At 37.6% G+C, this 21792-nt stretch overlaps 1 protein-coding gene across 4 annotated transcripts in view; it reads left to right on the top strand.

Moving 5' to 3' along the window:
* Nucleotides 1-21792, top strand: part of EXTL3 (exostosin like glycosyltransferase 3) — a 127800-nt gene that overhangs the window by 12052 nt on the left and 93956 nt on the right. Inside the window, exon 1 of one of the 4 annotated variants that reach the window (XM_087883312.1) lies at nucleotides 10230-10509. The exons of the other annotated variants lie outside the window; for them this stretch is intronic. The gene's annotated coding sequence lies outside the window, so the exon portion shown is untranslated. Of the gene's footprint in view, nucleotides 1-10229; nucleotides 10510-21792 lie in introns of those variants that run through there. 4 annotated transcript variants of the gene reach the window in all.

Raw genomic sequence — 21792 nt, 5'->3', positions numbered from 1 at the left:
GCAGAGTGGTCCCTAGGGTTGAAGATAGCCACTCCTATGTGACAACACTTTAAAGATCATACTGCTCAATCATATTTTCTATAGGGTAAACATACCTAGGTTTTTAACTGTTCTTCATAGTGATTGGCTTTCAGATTTTCCATCGTTTGTTTTCTAGCATCTGCATAATACTGTTGTTCACGGTTAATATGGGCACTAACAGTGGTTTCCCTAAATAGCATTATGTTTTCTCTATTTGACTTTTCCAGCTTCAGAAAAGGTGAATAATTTCTCTGCCAAAAGTTGTTAACTTTAAATATGCTTTATATTCAAAAACATTAGGCTTAACACCCTGTTTTTCATTATAATACTCTTTTTTTTCATTTATTTGATAAATATTGAATCAATTTATACGATCACACAACTTTTAAAGGATATGTCATAAGCATGCCAAGAAGACACTGATTTTGTGTTTTGGCTCTTTGATGGTAAACATTTTTGGATGTCTGGGTTTTAAACGATCCAGCTGGAATTTATTTTAAGAATATAGTAAAATGGATAAGAGAGTCAGTCCTCCATCATTCCAGATTATGAGGCTGCTGTTTGAACAGAAATGTAAGAAAACTAGATTTAAAATTTAGAAATATAAATATATAATATATAAAACAAGTTGATATGGAGCTGGAATTCATACTTGGCACTGACTAACTTCAGTGTCCTGATTACCAACAACGCTGAGAATATAAATTTATTGGTAAGGAGGATGATACAGGGTAGCAGAATATGGTTTACATGAATTAAGATCCCAGACTTAGATCCTGTTATCTTCAGTTAAGGTTTCAGGAGGGCATAAGGCTTGCTTTTGAATAAATAAGTGTAGGGATCTGCTTCAAAGGTCTTAAGCTACCATAATGAAAACTATATTTGGGACCTTCAATTTAAATAGACTGAGTTCGATGGAATAATTCTTCATTTGACTCAGTTCTCTTAAAACAGATTGGTTGTGAATTTTGACATTCCTTGGGTCCAGAGTTTTCCCCTCCTTGATTTTGGATGGGTAGAAATGCACCAAACAATTTAAGGGTTCTCCTAGATTTACATCTCTTGGTCAAGGAGCAGGTGGCAGCCATGCTCAGAGGACTTCATAGTTTTAACTTCTGTACCAACTGTACTACCCATGTTTCCCTGAAAATAAGACTGAGTCTTATATTAATTTCTACTCCAAAAGATGCATTAGGGCTTATTTTCAGGTTAGGTTTTATTTTCGAGGAAATATGGTACTAAATGCATCTGGTTGGTTGACGATCTTAACTGGGGCTTAAATTACAAGCATCCTGAAAAATCATGCAGGGCTTATTTTCTGGTTGGGTCTTATTTTCAGGGAAAAAGGGTATTCATCTATCAGCAGGCAATGCTCATGGTCACTCATTCACTATTGTTATCTCATGATTGAATTAATGCAATGTGCTCTACATGGAATTGCTCTTAGTGATTATTCGTCTGGTCCAGAATTCAATGCAGTCTTTAATTATTGGACATACCTCGGGATGCCCATGTAATACCTCTGCTCTGCAACCTATGTTGGTTACTATTTTATTTCCAGGTGTAATTCAGAATGTTAATTCCTACCTATAAAACCATTCAAGGCACAGGGCAAGGGCACTTGTGGACTATTTGTCTCTAATTATTTCTGTCTGTTCAATAAGATCTGACAACATTGGGGTGCTCCAGGTCACACCACTTAGTTAAAACTACCTAGTAGGACCAGGGGTGAAATCTACTTACCTTCCTTACCTGTTCGGAAGTGCCCGCGCTGCATGTGCGCTCTCTCTTTGCTTGTGCGTGTATGTGCATCACATACGCGTGCACACCTGTGTATGCACAAAACCTTACATTAAAAAACATTACTTCCTGGTTAAAACCAGGAAGTAATGACACCCAGGCAGCGATCGCTACCGGATCGCCAAGCCACAGGGAAAAATCGCTACCAGATTGGGCGATCTGGTTCGATCTGGGAGCATTTCACCCCGAGGACTCAGGAGACATGTCTTTTTTGTTGCTGTTCCCATCCTGTTGGACATCAGCTTCCCTAAAGCCTAGCTAGCCCCAGATGACTGCCTTTTGGAAGGTTTTAAAGGCCTGAATCTTCCCTAGGGCATTGGGTCTGGGAGTGGTATGCCTCATTTGGTGTATTTATTTTTCACAGTATTTTATGTGTTTGTATATTTCCATTTTGGTTTATCTTTTTATGCCTTTCTGTTACGTGGTTTTATGGAATGCACACTATTGTTATTTTATGGTATGCACCAACCTGAGTTTACTGAGTGGACTGCTATATAAATTAATAAATTGAATAAAATTTTGAGTTCATTTCTAAGTAGAGAACTTCGTATTGTATTGTACTTTGTATACTGGGCCAAGAGATGGCATTGTTTTCAGGCAGTAGGTACCTGCCAGTTTTAAAGGGATTTTGTTTAATTTTGAGATTCTGTGGACACCATTTAGGGGTTGTGCAAACTGTTTTCCATCAGATTTGTTCATTAGGAAGTCCAACACTCTAGTTTCCTGCGATAGAAATGGTTTGAAATAACAGTAAATTTGAATGGGAAGCTATTTGTTTAAAAAACATAAAGCACCAGCCCAAAAGGCCCTTTGGAAAAGCAGAGTTTGGGGTATACTGTCTCTATTACTCCATTTGTTATTTTAAGTTTTTAAAATATTGTTTTATTGCATTTGTTTTAAATGTCACAAATTGTATGTTTGACTTAGTACTGTCAGTTTTTTTCCCCTTAGGCCATGGTTTATATCTACCCTGTTGTTTCTTTTTCATGCTATTTTAATTACTGTACTGTTAGTCTTCCAGAGTTATGTATTGCAATAATAAATATTTTTTTAAATTTATTTTTTATGAATACATGAAAATAATAATGATATGAAGTAGGTAGCTGAATTAGACATTTTATAAAATTCACCTTCAACAATGCCAGGGATGGTTGTCCCTAAATCTAGACCTTGGAACATAATTGCCTCACTAGACGCAGCTCCTTGGGAAACTGTTCTAGATACAGAGGGAAGTTCTGTATGAGCTAAGAAGTTAAAAGGACATGTTAGGAAGGGAGGGAGGGAGGGAAGGAAGGAAGGAAGGAAGGAAGGAAGGAAGGAAGGAAGGAAGATGTAATAATGAAGGAGGCCTACCACCAAGTTAATAGAGAACAAAAGGAACATAGGTTTGAAAGAGAAGTTAAGCACAACAAAATTCTATATCAGTAGATGCACCTGGCTTGAAGAGAAAATGGTAGTTATTAGATAAAGAGCTCTAACTCGTATATTGCTTAAATCTTCCCAAGAATTCAAATTGCTCTAAGGAGAACAACCCAGAAAAGGGGGGAGTACTGTAGTAACCTAACATAAGGAGAAATAGCTAGTATTTGGATACAATGAACCATTTGAAATATCTAGGACCAAACAATTATAAACAAGTCTTGAAGGAGCTTGCAAATGTCAAGCCCTCTTTTGATCGTCATTAAGGCAAAAACAGAAAATTACAAATGAGTCAGAATGGCACTGGGTAAAAATCTGAACAGGTTATTAAGAAGCTGGTGTATGACAGTTTAGAAAAGAATGCAGTACTTGGCAGGAAACAACATAGTTTTATCAAGAGTATATCATTCCAGAACAACTTGATCTCCTTTTTTTGATTGAGTGGTAACTTAGTTGACTCTAAAAATGCAGTGAAATAGTCTATCTTGACTTCAGTAAAGTATTCAACAAAATATATTGATTCTAAGCGGAGAGGATGATAACGATTTGGGCTAAGTGATACAACCGTAGCACACATATAGAACTACTATAGTTAAATAATCATATCCAAAAAGTATACTGTATGCCAGTGGTTCTATATCAAGCTGAATGGACATTTTGACTGGTATACAGATAGTCCTCGACGTACAACAGTTCATTTAGTAACTGTTCAAAGTTACAACGGTGCTGAAAAAAAGTGACTTATGACCATTTTTACACTTATGACCATTGCTGCATCCCTATGGTCATGTGATCAAAATTCAGATGATTGGCAACTGGTTGATATTTATGATGGTTGCTATATCCCATTGTCATGTGATGACCTTTTGTGACCCTCTGACAAGTGAAGTCAGGGTGGAACAATTTAACAACTTAGTTGCAAATTTAACAACTGCGGTAATTCACTTAACAGCTGTGATAAGGAAGGTCATAAAATTGGGCAAAACTCACTTAACGAATGTCTCACTTAACAACAGAAATTTTGGGCTCAATTGTGGTCATAATTGACTTTCTGTACTGCAGGATTCCATTCTATGTATTACATATTTATAAGTTGAATAAGAGGTTATAAAATATGATTATCAAATTTGCAGATGATGTAGAAGAGAATAGCAAAAACCTTTGAGGAGATAACAATGCTAATAACAAATCAGCAGTGGCAAATGCGAAGTCCTACATTTAGGGAAAAATCAAACGCGTGGGTATGGGATGAGGTACCATACTGAATAGCAGTACATACAAAATGTTATGGGAATCATAATGGAACACAAACTGAGCATAAGTCAGATGTAAGATTCAGCTGCAAATGAGGGAAATGCAACTTTTAGCTACATGAACAGAAGTACAGTGTCAAAATCAAGAGACAGTCTTGTTCCTTTCTATTTTGCATTAGTCAGATTGCTGTAGAATATTGTGTGGGTAGTTCTGGACATCATATTTTAGGCACGCATTGACAATTCGGAATATGTCCAGAAGACAGCAGCCAAGGGGATCTGAGGGAAAAAATTATGAAACATAGTTGGAGGCCCTGTGGATATGTTTAGTTTGGAGGAAAAAAAAGTTGGGCATGAGGAGAGACATGATGATGTCTTTATTGCGTCTGAGGTGCTGTAATGTTAATAAAAAAGAGGTAATTTTTTTCCTGTTATGCTGGGACAAGAAATAATGGTTTTAAATTACAATGGGTATTTATTTCAATTTTTCCTAATGGCAATAGGTGTTCAACAGGGAGACAGACGGCTTTGGGAAGTAGTGGCCTTTCTTTATTTGGAGGTCTTTTTTCAATTTTTCTTCGTTGAATGAGATACTGTAATAGTAAATTATTGTACTAGGAAGGGAATAAGACTAGATCAGGGATGGCTAACCTTTTTGCCATCGCATGCCAAAAGCGGGGGGAGCGCAGGGGGTTGTGTGCGTGCGTGCCCACACCCATAATTCTATGCGCCCTGCCCCCCGCACATGCACGTGTGCCCCCCCGCAGTCCCCCCACTTTTGGCATGTGATGGCACGGTGGGCATGGTAGGCCTGTTTTTCACCCTCCCCAGGCTCCAGAGGCTTTCTAGGAGCCTGGGGAGGGGGAAAATGACCTTCCCCACCCCTCCAGAGGCCTTCTGGAGGCCAGAAATGGCCCGTTTGCTGACTTCCGGTGGGACTGGAAGGCCCGTTTTTTGCTCTCCTCAGGCTCCAGAGCCTTTCTAGGAGCCTAGGGAGAGCGAAAAACAGGCCTTCCCCACTCATCCCCCAGGGCCCTCCGGAGGCCGAAAACAGTCTGTTTTCCTACTTCCGGTGGGCCCAGAAAGCCCGAAAATCAGCTGGCTGGGGCACACATGCGCGCCAGAGCTGAGCTCACATGCCCACCGATATGGCTCCACGTGCCACCTGTGGCATGCGTGCCATAGGTTCGCCATAATGGGACCAGATGATCTCCAAGGTTCCTTCCAACCTTTCTTCTATCACTATGGAGAAGTGTATTTCAGAAAATCAATGGGAGACAAATGAATTGCTTTGCATTTTACAGCAATCAGCTCTCTTCTGAATTTGTCGGTGGAGTTCTTTAAAAAAATGCACAAGCATATGTTCACTATTGTCTAGATTTTTTAAAATCACAAACTGTTGTGGAAAGGAATTGAAAAAAAACTTACGGTTGAAAAAATAAGAAATTGAACTAATCGTAATATTGACAGGTTTGCTTGTCCCTGCTTTATATAAACTTGTACATTAACAAGGAACAAGAGGTTAGTAGTACATGTCATGATGGGCAATACTTAATTGGTTTTTAAGAAGGAGGTGTGATTACTTTCAAGCCCCTAGAACTCCCTCATGATTTCCTATGGTTCTGAAGTGGAAGACACAAGGAAAACTGTAGTATAAGCTCTAAGTGGTCCTGACAAACGTACCAGTGTAGGCTTTCAGTTGGTGTGAACTGTTGGGAGATACACTATAGAACAGCAGCTCACTTTTCCTCTGAAGATGCCAGCCATAGCTGCTGGTGAAACATCACAACAAAACACAACTGGACTGTGGCCATTCAGACAGTGCTGGATTTAGGTATAAGCTAAACAAGCTATAGTTTAGGATCTCACAATCTGAAGGACCTCTCAAAAATTCAGATTATCAGTTTTCTGATTTTAGAAATAAATTTATTATATTAATAAAATTGATCCTGATCACTTATTTTGTCAGCATTTTGTATATTTACATATACATAACACACACAATCACACATACATAAATGGATCTGAAATTATTGTAAAAATTACATTCTTTTTCTTTTTAGAAAACTGTGTATCTTGTACATTTGTATTGCCATATTCAGGGTTTTTTCAATAGGGATCCAGATGTTAAGACTCTAGAAAGAGCAAAGAGAAGAGCAACAAAGATGATTAGGAGACTGGAGGCTAAAACAAAAGAAGAATGATTGCAGGAATTGGGTATGTCTAGTATAAGGAAAAGAAAGACTAGGGCTGACATGATAACAGTGTTCCAATATCTAATATCCACAAAGAAAAGGGGCTCAACCTATTTTCCAAAGCACCTGAAGGCAGAATAAGAAGCAATGGATGGAAACTAATCAAGGAGAGAACCGACCTAGAACTAAGGAGAAATTTCCTGACTGTGAGAACAATTAATCAGTGGAATGACTGGCCTCTGAAAGTTGTAAATTGCTCCAACACTGAATTTTTTAAAGGAGATATTGGACATCCATTTATCTGAAATAGGGTTTCCTGCTTGAAGAGAGGGTTGGACTCGAAGACCTTCAAGGACTCTACCAATTCTGTTATTCTATAATTATTTATTGCAATATTGCATTAGAACACGGGTGTCAAACTTGCAGCATAATGTTGCTGTCACATGACGTTTCGCGACTTTTCCCCCATTTGCGGAGCTGGGGTGGGCATGACCTGCACGTGACGCATCCGGCCCACGAGCCCCTAGTTTGATACCCCTGCATTAGAAGATTTAGAGAAACAGAGCTCGGTATCATCAGTGTAATATTTTTATTTAATTCCGGTCCTCCCAGTTGGCCCATAAATTGTTAAGCACTATAGAATACAGGAAGATGTTTAAGGGATGTTAAAATAAGCCATATTTGTTGAATGTTCATCTACTGGTATATGCACATGTAGGTTCTGCAGAAAATGGGAGTGAAACATCAGACTGATTTTTAATCTCTTTTAATAGGTGTATAATAATAGGTTTGCTAGTTTCAATATAGCACAAGATTCTCTCCAGTATAATTTCTTACTTCAGTGTGACAACAGCTGTGCAGAGGTTGCTGAAAAGCACTTACTGCAAAGGCTAGGATTAAAAAGACTATTTCTTTCTTTTGCTTTTATGTTTCTGGGGGCATTGAAACAGAATATGAGATTAACAATATGTAAGAGAGAGTGAAGCAGAATAATGGGAAACTTGCCTAATGAAGGAAACATTCCTGTTCCTCCATATCTGAAGTCAAGTTAGAATGTTTGGGATGTTTGGTTTAGGGGAAAAAAGTAAATAAATGGGAATATAATAGATGAGCAGGGCCATCTTTTTATCTCCAGGTGTCTCAGGACTATGGAAGTACCACGTCATAGCCATTTCTTTCTTTAGCCTTGTATTTTCTATCCCAGCTTTTCACCATCTATTTCTCTTCAGGTGTATTCAGTTTTTATCCAATCCAGGCAGCAGGGCCAGTACTCATACTGATTGTACAGCTTGGGAATGTTAAACATCTGAAAGGCTGAGAAAGAAACTCTCAGCCTTTTTTCTAGCAAAGCCAGTGCTCTGATCCTGAAGGAGCAATCCTCTGAAAATTCTGCTCTTTTTCTGCCACAGCTGTATATGGCAAGAGGGTCAAATAAATTAAATGTTATGCTAGCCATATAGAACACCTACAGTAGAAAGCCCAATTGTGAGCTGACAAAAACAAAATTGCTGTGAACATGCAATGACTAAACAAACCAATTTATGGCTTAATAATGTGCTAACCTGATTCACACACATATAAAAGACAGTGATTGGTCCCTAGAGCATGGTGAGTCTAGGTTCAAAGAGCCAAGATCTGAGCCTAAGATTTAAGATCTAAGCAGATGTGTGTTTCTCCAAAGGATAAGTATATCAAGTCCCATGTTAGCTTAGTTTAATATATTGTGCAACCTAGTGCTTATGTCTTAATCAGCCCTCAAATACACATGAACCATGTGTGCAATACACAAATTGTTTTAAGTGGTTTCCTTGGGATTTATTGTATTACATAATTCCAACCAGCAGTTTCACAGTGGGAATTTTAATTAGTATAGCAGAGGGCAGCAATTTGACCAAACGCTGGGGATTGATATTTTTAACAGTAACAGTATAACAGAGTTGGAAGGGACCTTGGAGGTCTTCTAGTCCAACCCCCTGCTCAGGCAGGAAGCCCTATATCATTTCAGACAAATGGTTGTCCAACATCTTATGAACAAGAATGAAATAACATTATAAATTAGACAACCCATGTTTGTATACGTTACCTGGAATAGGCACATGTGATTAAATGCTGCAGGTACAAAAGACAGGTGGTGACTCTTACATTGATGATGAAGTTTCTAAAGCAACATAATTTTATATCTGCACTTACCAGTTGGACTTATACATTCTGATAAGTCATAATGTGGTTTGATTTCATCTTGACATAATATGTGAACCTGACCAGTGTATTCCCTGAAATTTTCTCTCACATAGCTGTATAAACTGACAATTTATTATTAGACTACCTGTTGCTTTGAGTTAAGGAACTCAAAGCTGAGCTGCTTCAAGATTTGCCCCTTGGATTTTAAGCAGTTGTGTGTTTCTCCAAAGGATAATTAAACATGGTAGGGTAATAGAAGACTGTTTGTGGATCAAGTTTGAACTGTGGAGTTGTGGTGCTTTCTGAGGTTGTTTGATTGTATTGTAAATATTTTATTACCCAACTAGGTAGCATAATATTACCTACTTAGGTAATAAAACATTTGCAAACAAACGAACAACCTCAGAAAGCACCCACAACTCCATGGTGGTGATAGCTAGATTAAAATGCTGGGAAATGTGACCATCCCTTTGGCTTGAAAAGTTTGCTTTCTGCTCCTTCCTTTATAATGCATTATCAGATAGGAAGACTGGTTTCACTATCAACCCTTGCTTCTTTGAAGCAAGCAACCATTTATCAGAATAACAGAGTTGGAAGGGACATTGAAAGTCTTCTAGTCCAATCCCTTGCTCAAGCAGGAAACCCTAACCATTTCAGATAAATGGTTGTCCAATCTCTTATTAAAAACTTCCAGTGTTGGAGCATTCACAACTTCTGAAGGCAAGTCGTTCCACTGATTAATTGTTCTAACATCAGTTAATTTCTCCTTAGTTATAGGTTGTTTCTCTTTGATTAGTTTCCATTGTTTCTGGTCCTGCCTTCAGGTGCTTGACTCCCTCTTCTTTGTGACAGCCCCTGAGGTATTGGAACGCTGCCATTATGTCACCCCTAGTCCTTTTCATTAAACTAGACATAGCTAATTCCCAAATATCAGAATGGAGGCTTCTAAATCGGCCAGAGCGTATGGAGAAAAGAATGATTGTTATTTGCAAAGGAATGCATCAAAACTTATGTAAAAGAAAAAAAAATATTTCAAACAATTGCCATTAATTGCCATTTATTTGGTTTTTGTCCGTGAAGTATTTGTGATATAAAGGTGCTAAACCGCACGGAATTAATATTTGGGGCGGGAAAGTTAAGTTTCGCCTATACGGGGAAAATCGGGGATGAGGGTTCAGATTCTGAAGAGAGTCGGCTGTTCTCATTATCCGCCGATCGTCTTCCTGTCTCTTTTTCCTGTCTGTGGATTTCCCTCTTGTCTTATCTTCCTGTTCGGTAATTTCCGTTCACACTCGTCTTTTCCCGTACTCTTTTTCGTTCCCTCCCGACCACTTTTCGACTATTTCCGCTGTCGGCTTTCGGAAATGACCGAAGACGCTTTGAAGGAACCGGCGGCGGGCGAGGGAAAGTAGGGAAAGCAAGAGGGGAGCAGAGACTTTGTGGGTTGGATTGCTAACTCGGGATCGAACCATCTGCGGCTATCTTGGAGGTGAAAAATGTAGGAAATGTGTTGACGAAGGCGATCGAAGAGGAAAACAAGCAGCCTCGTTCTCCCCTTCGAAAAAGCGATCGCTTCTTTATCGTGGGAGCCATTGACTTAATATTGCGGCGGCGTCAGGAGGGAGAGCTAAGCTCAAAAGGCAAGTGGGGCGGGTGAGAGGTATCGTACTATAACTGATGAAGGGGTTGTGTGCGTGTGTAAATATGCTACGTTTTGGAGACTGTCTGAAGAAAGGTTTTAGAGGAGAAGAAAGTGTTCCTCCCCCCCCTTTCTTGCAAAATGGTACAGTCGAAAAGCAATGTTGCTCCCGTTTTAGGCAGCTCAGGGGTGCTACCTGGAGTGGGGCTGCAGGGACCCCCCCCCCCCAATTGAGGACTGATGGAGGCATGGTTAGGACTCCGACGTTGTGAATCCAAGGGCCCTAATTGTGAAGAATCTGCCGAAGGAGAAAGAATTGGCTGTGTTCTTGACAAGTCTGGAGCCAGCATTGCAATTCAAAGAGCTCTCTTGGTCGTTTAATTTAATGAAGGAATTGATATTCCTTACCTGAAATGCTCTCAGGGCATCTCACAGCTTAGAATATATGCATAATATGTATATGTGTGTATGTGTGTGTAAGCGGTGTTATGCAAAACACAACAAAGGAATAACAAATAGTAAACTGAAGAAGTTAAAGGTGTGGGATAAAGAAAGAATCAAAATCAGAATACAGCTGGAAGGGACCTTGGAGGCCTTCTAGTCCAGCCCCCTGCTCATGCAGGAGATCCTATACAATTTCAGACAAGTGACTGTCCAATTTTAAAAACCTCCAGTGATGAAGCACTCACAATTTATACCCACACCTTTTATTGTACTTCTACATATTTTTCCATCCTTGCAACAATTCTTGCTTTGATTATATCTATTTTACCAATTCATACATTTCATTTTGTTTTTGTTTTTTAATTTCTCATCTTTTTTTCAGGAATTCATTGAGAACCTTGACTTTCTTGCTCTTTTTCTTTCTGTCCACTCATTCACTTCCTTTGCTATATTTGTTTTGCACTCTTCATTCATGTGTATATTTGCTTTTTGTTCCTTGTTCACTTGCTCTACATGACTTCGAACCACCTCAACTTATTATTATTATTTGTACTGGTCCTTTTTTTGTTCAGCTATACATGCTTAAGTACCCAGCTTCAGACAGTTTTCTATTTTTTATTTATTTATTTATTTATTTATTATTGAATTTCTATACCGCCCTACTCCCGAAGGACTCAGGGCGGTGCACAGCCATGAAATAAAACACATAGATATACAAAATTTAAAATCGAATAAAATGAATTAAATAAATTTGGCTGAATTAATACCCATAATTTAAGATACCCATATTTTAAAATACATTAAAAATTTAAAATTTACATTTAAAAGGGAGAAGATTTAGGCGAGGCCAGCTTGATGAAATAAAAGCGTCTTCAATAAAAGCGTCTATTTTGCTTGACATATCTCTCATTTTTGTGTAACAAAACTTTACATTATTTTATTATTATCTAGTTCAAGTCTATTGCCTATATTGCATACTTTCTCCAAATCAGCAAATATGTATTTTCTTTCTCACATTTGTGCCTTATAATTTTTCCAAGCATTTCTTTTCATTCTTTTTGCTAAATAACTCTATACACTACTATGATAATTCACATTTTTTTCATTCTGTTCCAAGCAGTGTTGACATTTTTTTCTTATGCCCAGTTTGCACTTAATCTATTGAAAGATTAATCTGTTTTCTAGTGCTTCTACATGCCGAACTCATACTTTCACTTCAGTTTCTTTCACTTTCATTTTTAATGTCCATTTTTCTAATAATTTGGTTTGACAGCACCAAATCATGTTCTGTTCACATTCAGAACCCCTCATCACTTTTATATTCATTGTAATTATCTCTGTCCTTTATTGTAAACAGTCACATCAATCTGCTTTTAGATTTATCTTTACTGCTTCACCAGATAACATATAAACAAACTTAGGCGTTAAATCATGTATTTGAAACAGGTATTTTTCTAAGCAGATTTTTACTTGTCAACATTCTTGTTTATTGTGGGTCTGTGAATGGCCCAATTGCTTTTTCTGTTCTCTATCATTTTGTTTCTATGTATCCATTCATGTCACACAACACCATGTTTTCATGGATCTCATTCATTCAGAATGTTGCATTACATTACTCCAGACTTCCTTTCTAGTTCTTTTATTATCACCCTCAATAGCTCTGAAGACAAAGACAAAAATGTCAGATTAAAAAACATTCATAACTAAAACATTCACAGTAAAAAAAAAAAAAATGCCTTCTAGTACTTTTTGCATTCAAAAAGGCTTTACTGAATGTAAATTATATATTGATACAATTTAAAAATGCTGAATCTGTCTTGTAAAAAATCTTGTGCACATTTCAAGACTAATTAATTTATTGTGATTTGAGATTTTGTAGACAAGAGATGGATTGGCAGATGACTGAGGACTACTGTGTGTGCATGCCTTTAACTATGTTGATTATATTCTGAAAGTACTACTACTTTGCTAGTTTTAACATTGCTTTAACATTTGTTTTTATCTTTTCCCCCTACCAACTGAAGCTGAAATTAATTGTGTAGGTGTTAGACCAGGACTGGGAAAGCCCAGATTCAAGGCTGTCCTCACTGGGTGAATTTCTTAATATTAGTCACTCTTTCTCAGTCCAGCCTACTCATAAAATTATGAGAATAACATGAAGGAAGATCTTTATTTAAACCTATTGAAGTGCGTAGAAAGACAAATTATAAATAAGTAAATAAATACACACTGAAGGGACTTTGAATTATAGTTGGCAGCACTGTATGTAGACATACTTGAAATAAAGAAAATATCAAATGCCGTTTTCTTTCCAAAGTCTAAATCAAAGAGCTTTTTTTTTGTAACGAAGAATAGAAGCAGCAAGTAAATCTTCTTGGATAGAGTGATCATCAGACAATGCCTTTGCCCATTTCATCTGTCCATCTATTTTCTGTGAGGTTAATACAGAAAATGCCTTGGATCATGTATTCTTGGCAAACATATATTTATAGATGAAGAATTCTTAACAACTGTATTTGTTGGGAGAGGGAACATGGTTTTCTTAATCTAGGTTGTGTGGTTAGGGTTAGGGCTAAGTTTGTTTTAATAATCTTTCGTTGAATAAGCCCTAGAAGAGGGCTTTAGGTAATATACCAGAGAAGAGACAAGGGCAAGATATACTTTCATGAAGAGCTCAGATACTGGCAGGCCATGGATAATCAGCCTGTTGTGGCAGAAGAAGCTAAGATAGTTAGTGATAATGGTAGCAGTGCTGGAAATGGCAGTGACAGAACCAAAAGGGTTAGGAAGACTAACCACAGTATTGCCAACACCAGCGATAGCCATCCAGAATTCTGCCAGGTAAATGGCAACTTCTGAGGAAAAGCATATGGGCAGCTAGAAGGAACTTTGTGCTAGTGAAGAATAAATTGCCAGAATAAGGCTCTAGCATCAGAATTTTTACAGACTGACTTGTTTGCGGTGATTTTTAGGATGATGCAGACTTGAATCTTCATTGGGTTCTCACATTGTGATAAACCAGGATTTGTTTGAAATGCTCTGAGGGTAAACCATGACTTTCTGAGTTCATATGACATGCTAAGTGAAAATCAGATAAATCACATTATAACTTATTATTAGATATTGTGAGTATGTCATGGGCTGTGCTGGCGTTGAAAAGATATTTCATGAAATATGAAAACATTTTGTTGTATTACTTTGTATTATATTAATTTTTAAAATACTGATATGTAATTCTGTAGACTTTAGCTGAACATTTTAAAATTATACTGAAGACACTTGTTACAGAATAATATTCATTAAAGTCAGTAAGATTTTTTTCTGAAAAAAAAGGTGCACAGCTTTTAAATTGTTAAATTGACTGGCCTAGAGTTTAATCAGATGAATCTAGTCTCTACTTTATGTTATGTTATTATGCTCCTTTGAGTCTGAAGCTTTGCCTTGTATTTTTCTTAGGACTTATCAAATACTTTATTATCATAGACTTTCACTGCTGAATTAAATCAATATTAAATGAACAGATTCAGCAATTGTGATGACAGCCAAAGGCCCCAGAGTGGGGAATGCTGCGTTCAGCAAGAAGCCTTGTGTAGGCATAATGATTAATTTATCTTGTATTTACTGTAATTTTGTGTGTATATGTGTGCGCACGCATGTTTGTGCACATACATTTTGACGCCTCTTCATCTTCAAGCACACTCTGAAAGACTCTGCATTCTGTGAAGTCTTGCTGAGTTCTTTTGTTTTGATCTACTTCATTTCTAGCAGTTTCTGTTATCTTCCTTAGAATTCAGCTCTGTACAGCCAAATTGACTTAGCAGTGAAAATATGGTGCCAAAGTCCATGCAATATTGAATATTTCATTACAAAACAAATGTCAGACAACTTTTTTGAAAGGAGAACAAATACAGTGGGAAGAATACTATGTTGCTTAGATATAGGCATATATCAGAGATAGGGAGCAGATAGAGAAAAAAACTGAATAAATGCAGAATGATAATGAAGTGTTAATTTGAGAACTTTCATCTTTGGATGGTTCTACTTAGCCTACATTTACAATTTCTGATTTTCTTAGATTATGAATCTATCAGAAATAACATTAACTGAAAGTTATTAGTCAGATATAAGTACTTTTCTCTTATGCAGTATTCTAATTGGAAACTCTTTAAGCACAATTACTTCTGTTTTATACATCTTCAATTTTGTATTAAAATGCTGCACAGAATTTGTCTCTTGTCTTCTTATCTTCTTTCTGATCAGGATATCCCTTGGAACAGTTTTAATTTTGGAAATCTTGTATTTATTTTATGAACTTTGTCAATTTCTGCCTCAGTACCTCTTCATCCCATTAAAAAAATAGATAATGTTTGATAACCTTATCTCTAACATCTTTACCAAAATCCTTTGGAATTGCTCTGAATCTCAACCAAAATTCTTTCTCAATTCTAGGAATTAAGAAAAAAATTAAAATTATGCAAGTTACATTGTCATTTTTTAAAAAACTTGATGGACAATTTTGATCTTGGTATGTGGAGCAATTCAAGATAATACATTTATTTTTCTAAAATACACATATCTTTTCCCACAATATACGTGTTTTGATTTTGAAGAATTTGACTAATAAGGTGCATAAAGTAGAGATATTAACAAAGACCTTGTCAAATCCAGTAAGTTTGGTTTATAAATGAAAACCCAGTTCCTTCAGCTAGAAGTTAAATGAAATGCTATTACAGAGAGAAGTAATAGTGGGGGACTGTAAAAAGAAAAGAGTTTTTTGAAAATACTCTTAAGGGTGTAAGATGTAAGATGAATCCCAAACCATTTTGGGATTCAAGCAAAGCTTTCATAAGAGGCTACTTTATACAACATAATAGTGAACTCCAAAAAGAAGAGGCAAGAGAAAACATAAGCTATTTTGGATGAGATAAAAAGAAAAAAAGAAATTAAAGTTGTTTCCAGGTATTTCTCAACAAATTAAGCTTCTAAAGCAACAATTATCTATGTTAATAGTAATCAATGGCAATAAAAATGAATTATGCAAAACAAAAAAACCCTTTGAAATAAACCAGAGAAGTGGTTGGCATACAAATTATGAAAAGAAAAAATGATATTAAAATTACAAGAGGATGTGAAGGTGTGTATAAAAGGCATAGTGTAGGTTGGGCAGCGTGTGACGCAGGTAATGAAGGGTGTGCAAAAAGTGCAGCCAGGACACATGCAGATATGTTCGAGAAGCTGGCATGGCACAAGCACATAGGGGCTGTTGTTGGCTTGGATTAAAGAATTAGGTGCTGCTAAGAAATAGAAGCCTTTTAGAGTTAGAAAAACAGGAGCCAAGGTTTGAGTGGCATGGATATTTGTGGTATGTGAAAACTAAGGTTAATATAGATTTCACAAATAACTATGTTAGACATGTCATATTGAGAATATGGACTACAGGTAATCCTCGCTTAATGATTTGTCAGTTAGCGACGGTTTGAAGTTACAGTGGACCTGCCCAAAAAGGTACTTAATGGCCTGGCTCCTGAGTTCCAAAGGTGTCATCTCCCTGTGACTTTTTGTTGGAAAGTAGTGTGGTGTTCATTTAACAACTGTAGCATTTGTTTAACAATCACTACAAAAAACTCATAAAATCAGGTTGGTCTCATGGTGCCTCAACTTACAATTGAAATTCCAGACTCCATTATAGCTGTAAGTTGAGGACTACCGATAGATATAAACCCAGGTTGTGCCTGAAAACACCTTTGTGGCTTTCAGCACAAGAAGCATTCTATAGACGAGAAATAATCTGCAAACTCAAATGGTTAATAAATTGTGAAGTGTTAGAATTCTGTTAAAGGGAATAGAGATGGTTTTTATGTTTTCTTTTATCAAGATTTTATTTGCAACATCAGCACAGAGATTTTCACCCACATATTGCTGCTTCATGTTCTACTTTGTCCTTTCTTTGGATTCCATGAATACATCTTTGCCAATTCTTCAGATTAGGAGACACAACTGATTGTTATTAGCTATGAAATGATGCCTTTGGTTTGTATGCAAACTCACCAAGAACTAAAAGCCCAAGTTCTAGCACTTGACCATGAAAGCTGGGAGAGGAAGAGGCAAACCAATGTGGCCTGGAGTGGTGGGATGCCTTTCCAAATTATAATTATCATATAGTGATATGTGACTATAGTCACACTCTGTCAACCTTGTTTCTTGATGATGTTTTTTGGGGGGTTTGTTCTCTAGACAGAGTCCCCTGGTGCTCCTATCCTTGTTAGGCTTCAGGAAATCATTAAAAACAGAAATGTTAAGAGAGTCTTTGATTGATAGATGCTATTAGTTGACATGAATGTTGCTATTGATTGTTTTATAATTTTATCTGTGTTTCAGTTTTTAAAGACATTTTTGCTTACTGCTATGTAATCATACTTACACCATGGATGTTTTCTTGTTCTGCTGAGAATCTCTGTTGTGGGAAGCTAAATAAACAAATACACATGCACATATATACACACACACACACATATACAAATACATGCTGGTGGAGACAATGCTGATGGAGCACATTTAACAGTCTCATCTGTATTTGTATAGATAATGAATGACTTAGAAGTTTTGGTTGTGGTCTAGCTGGATAAACTTATTTCAAAAGAAAAAAAGAGGAGGAGAGCTGATTTTCAACTGCACATCTTTGTTTTCAGAAATAATTGCTAATAAAAATCTCCCAAAGAGAACAGCTACTATAGTAGCCTGGCTAATTGATATTGAATTGTGAAGCTCAATGAATCCTGAAAAATTTTATAGGAACTGAATAGTTCCTATAAAGGAGGCAATATATGAAACCATTGTATAATTCTGAGGAGACATTTGTCTGGCCTTTTTCAAGATAGTCGTGAAGTTTTCCCATTATTTCAATGTTCATGGAGGTGTAGCAGGTCTTCAAATATCCTTCCAAAATATTTCCTCAGGGGCACTTGCAGTATAATAGTTTCTTGAAGCAAAAGCAACAGTTTCAATCCACCTACCAGACACAAAGACTATATGATAATAAGTGTATTGGTTTTAAAGTGCCAGACTTTAAATAACCTGACCATTTGTTTGGAGAAAGGATGTGGGTGGATAATATTGCCTTGATTACTCAATTAATAATGCAAACTGTAAAGTGTTCCAATATGAATAATACGGTTCTTTTTAGCATTGTACTTCTTGCTAAATAGCTATCAGTATGTGTTGATAGCTACACAGATGTTTATACTTATATTGGCAATTATATTTTTCTCCTTTCTGGCTTTAACTGCCATTCCGATTGGTATGCACTATCACATCAAGAAAATAATTATAATCAAGCATTCAGAATTGATTATGGTAGGTAATTGGTGCCCTCCTAAGCATAAAGTGTATAAATAAATGGAAACATTTAGGTTTAATTCCTACCTTTTCCTCCTTTTTATGAGTCCCATTGAGTACCGTGGGAAGAAACTGCAAAGCGGTGTATTGTTAACATAGTTTTGGAAGGGTATTTCGTACTTGCTTATATGCAGTCTGTATTTTAAAAGTTTTAATTTGCGGTAGGTTTCATTCTTTAATATCTGCTTCATAATGTTGGAAGAAATATCCTTCTGGATTCAGTTCCAGGTGGGGAAAAAGACACTGGATTCATGGAAGTTGCTTGGAAAGAAGGTTTATTGATGGACAGGATCGCATGCCTTGGAGATCTTGGGCGAAGAAAGGGAAGAGATGCTGAGAGTCCCTGGGTTTTATACCTTCTCAGGAAGTTCTGGGGCACAGGAGGAGAATCCTGATTGGTTGCTGTCAGAGGTCAAAGCTAGCTTTTTAGGTTGTTTGTGTGTTAAATTTGGTTGAATCTTGCTGGATGATACAATGAAGGGCAATGAAATGGCTCTGCCTGAAGGAGGTAGATCTTTCTTATATAGAATAGACTGGCCCAGGCCTTAATGGCCCATTAACAAAGGGGGGGGGGGAGTTTCTGCCTCCCTTTTAGGGGAAATATTCTCCCTTTTAATAGTTCCTAAAATATTTCATTTTCTAGGAGAGGGGTGGGTTTTAACTTCCTATAGTAACCTCTGCTACACAGTTATTTGACAAGGAAATAGTATTGCTTGTCTGTATGATTTCATAAAAGCAGGTTTATGGTTATTTCACTGGAGACAGTTACATTGTTACAATATTTTATAAGCAGTCCCATCCTCTAGGGATGCATTGTGGCATTTATCTGTTAAATGTTCCTTAAATTCCAAGTTTTTATACAAAAATGATGTGTAGCAATGATTAGCTGTTGTGCTTAAGGTATAGTACAGGCTAAAGTAGATAACATGAGAGGAACAATATATATAAATTGGAAAATAAAATAAAATAAATAAAATAAACAAAGGACAAACAGGACTGTATCATGACACAGCATGACAGCTCTTCATTCATTCATTCATTCATTTTTCAATTATATCCTGTCTTTTTACCCAGAGGAATTGGGTAAGAATTTATATTAATAATAACAACTATAGCCATCTGGAGATGGTTATAGTTGTTATTATTAATATAAATTCTTACCCAATTAAATTGGAGGTAGATATTTGGTGAAAAACTGGAAAGGTGGAATTTGGTAAATGTAATATGTAATTGTAGAACACCATGAAGACTAGTTGCATGAACATAAACTCTAGAACTATGCTAAAGAGTGCTAAATGCACAATGATTTAGAGATTCAGTTCACAATCTCGGCTGGTCTTTTGCAAAGCTTCTATTTTGCATGTCACTGTGAAGAGAGGTATTATTTCAGCAAGATGCATCACTCTTACAGTTCATTTAAAGAAAACAACAGCTGTGTTTTCTTTTAAAATTCCAATTTAGGCAATAATTCTGAACTCTTAAGAAGGATCCTGAAATTATAATAAAAGTGCTATGGGAACATCTTTAGTATGATTCAGTAACCTAAAAGAGATCTGCACTTGTTAGGCAATTTAAAAAAAATATTACAAACTTTAAATAGGCATAGTTTGGAAAAGTTTTGAAAATAAAACATAATTTGAGTTTGCCTGGTCTTGAAAATAATATGGTACAAAAGAGTATTTAAAATTGGGGGGGGCTGAACTTTGCCTCCAAATTAGGAAAAGTCATATGAAGTGCATATTGTGAGGATGAGGTATATGGTAGGTTGAAAACACCTGTTTTCCTTCCTTTAACTTGCTTTTTAACCTTACCTGGAATTAGGGTGTCCCAAAGATGCTTTTTCAGGAGGCAACTGGGCTTTTCTTGTTTTTCTTTTGAAGACATTTCACTTCTCATCTAAGAAGCTTCTTCAGCTCTGACAGTATAGTGGGGAATGGAAGTATTTATATTCCTTGCAGACAGCTGGTCATTTGCATCCTTTTAGAGGGTCGTTGAAGCACTTGGAGGTTTATCTGTGTCGTCAGGGTCACCTGAGTAGCGTTCCTGGTTCTTGTAGTCTGCAATTTTTTTCTCTGGAAATCATTCCTATTCCCACACCATTCAAAGGGTGTTCATCCCAAATCCTTCCATTCCCCACTATCCTGTCAGAGCTGAAGAAGCACCTTGGATGAGAAGCGAAACATCTTCAAAGAAAAAACAAGTCCAGTTGCCTCCTGAAGAAGCACCTTTGGGACAACCATGTCCTGGATCAGAGGTCACCAACTGGTGGTCCGTGAGAAAATTTTGGTGGTCAGCAGAATAATTATTTGCATTTTTCATGTTGCACTAAATCAGGGGTCCTCAGACTACGCCCCCTGGGCCGGATACATGCCCGGATACATGCAATGAACATTTGTGTTGCTACAGAGAGTCTCCCCCTTTGGTGTCTTTTTGTGTGGGTTGGAGGGGGGCCAGAAATTCCGACTTGGGGTCTGCTTCAGCCTCCTGGTATGGGGCTTTGGGTGAAGGCTGGAGGGAAGTGCCGCTCATGGCGAAGAGCTGGAGGGCCTTGTTCCAGTGGGACTGCATCATGGCCTAGAACTGGTTGACCATCTCAGCCCGCTGAGCCTCCAGGTACCGGTGCCTGGCCTTGCACTCCCACAGGTCTTCCCTTTGCTTGGAAAGCCAATGCTCATAGTCCTCAGTGAGGTGCTTCTGCTGAGCCTTCTTCTCGGTCAGATCCAATTTGAACTGAGCCAGCTGCTTTGCCAATTCTTTCTCGTGGTGGCTGCTTAGCTCCAACCACTGCTTCCTGTTGGGGCCCTAAGGAGCCTGGGCAGGGAGGCAAGGAGTGCTTGGCAGAGGAGGAGTGAGTAGAGGCTGGCAAGGTGCCCCTCGACGCGAGTGACATCGAGTTGGCCATTTATTTATTTATTTATTTATTTATTAAATTTTTATACCGCCCCCTCTCCCGAAGGACTCGGGGTGGTGAACAGCCAAGATTAAAGAACATATAATATAAACATTAAAATACATTTAAAAGAAAAATTAAATCCAAAATGGCTCCCCAATTTAAAATGCCTTACCCATAACCCTATAATTAAAACAAATTTAAAATTTCCACATTTAAAAGGGGGAAGATTTAGGCCAGGCCGGCTTGATGAAATAGAAGAGTCTTAAGCGCGCGGCGGAAGGTGCGCAGATCCGGGATCCTCCGTATCTCCGGGGGGAGCTCGTTCCAGATCGTAGGTGCCCCCACAGAGAAGGCTCTCCCCCAGTCACATGACCATCTAGCCACACCCACCCAGTCATTAGGCAGATCATATTAGTGGTTCGCGGGATTTAAAATTATGAATTTAGTGGTCCCTGAGGTCCGAAAGGTTGGTGACCCTTGACCTGGATGACTGAGAATCTTTACAGAAAGTAGGGTGGCACACCTCCCTAGAATCAGAAATCATCGTCTCTT

Source organism: Pantherophis guttatus, chromosome 1, assembly GCF_059756535.1.
Source record: "Pantherophis guttatus breed Tessera chromosome 1, ASM5975653v1, whole genome shotgun sequence".
Classification (NCBI taxonomy): domain Eukaryota; kingdom Metazoa; phylum Chordata; class Lepidosauria; order Squamata; family Colubridae; genus Pantherophis; species Pantherophis guttatus.
Note: the sequence above shows the minus strand (reverse complement) of the source record. Positions and strands in the feature narration are given on the sequence as shown.